Source organism: Phoca vitulina, unplaced genomic scaffold, assembly GCF_004348235.1.
Source record: "Phoca vitulina isolate PV1807 unplaced genomic scaffold, GSC_HSeal_1.0 scaffold18, whole genome shotgun sequence".
In the NCBI taxonomy this organism is placed as follows: Eukaryota; Metazoa; Chordata; class Mammalia; order Carnivora; family Phocidae; genus Phoca; species Phoca vitulina.
Genome location: NW_022589721.1, coordinates 3,399,455 through 3,400,317, shown reverse-complemented (window position 1 = coordinate 3,400,317; position 863 = coordinate 3,399,455).

Here is an 863-nt window from a genome sequence, read left to right as displayed (position 1 = left end):
AGGTGTAATCATTGTCAATTCTTTTTAGCTGATTCTCCTGATGTTCCCCTCAATATTTTTTTTTTTTTTAAGTAGGTTCCACACTCAACGTGGAGCCCAATGCAGGGCTTGAACTAATGACCCTGAGATCAAGACCTGAGCTAAAATCAAGAGCCCGACACTAACGGACTAAACCACCCAGGCACCCCTGATGTTCCTCTCATATTTCTAAATAAAATACTACATCTTAAAAATTTATTAGTTTAGTTATTACTGATTATATTGACTACCATAAAATATGAAGTTGTAACAGATTTATACCCCCCAACACACACTTTCTTCAAATTTTTTATTAAATCAAAGGCTTATATTTTTATTAACAGCTAATCTATATAGGGTATGGTGATTATGTTTTCTTTTGATCTCTTTGTTTCCTGAAGTTCATAATTACTGTCTTCACCATTTTCTCAGTTTTCTGTGAACTATCACTATTTCACCCCCAAATCCTTTGCCAGTGTAATACAGTCATTATTACATCAAGTAATATATCATTACACTATTACATCCAATAATCGATAATCAAATTATCAGATAATCGGGGCACCTGGGTGGCTCAGTCATTAAGCGTCTGCCTTTGGCTCAGGTCATGATCCCAGGGTCCTGGGATCGAGCCCCACGTCGGGCTCTCTGCTCACTGGGAGGCCTGCTTCTCCCTCTCCCACTCCACCTGCTTGTGTTTCTTCTCTCGCTGTGTCTCTCTCTGTCAAATAAATAAATAAAATCTAAAAAAAAAAAAAAAAGATTATCAGATAATCAAGTAGGTTGTTGTTTTTCCTGCCATGCTGGTGTCCTTCTTGGACCCTTCCTTTCTTCTATTCTATTCT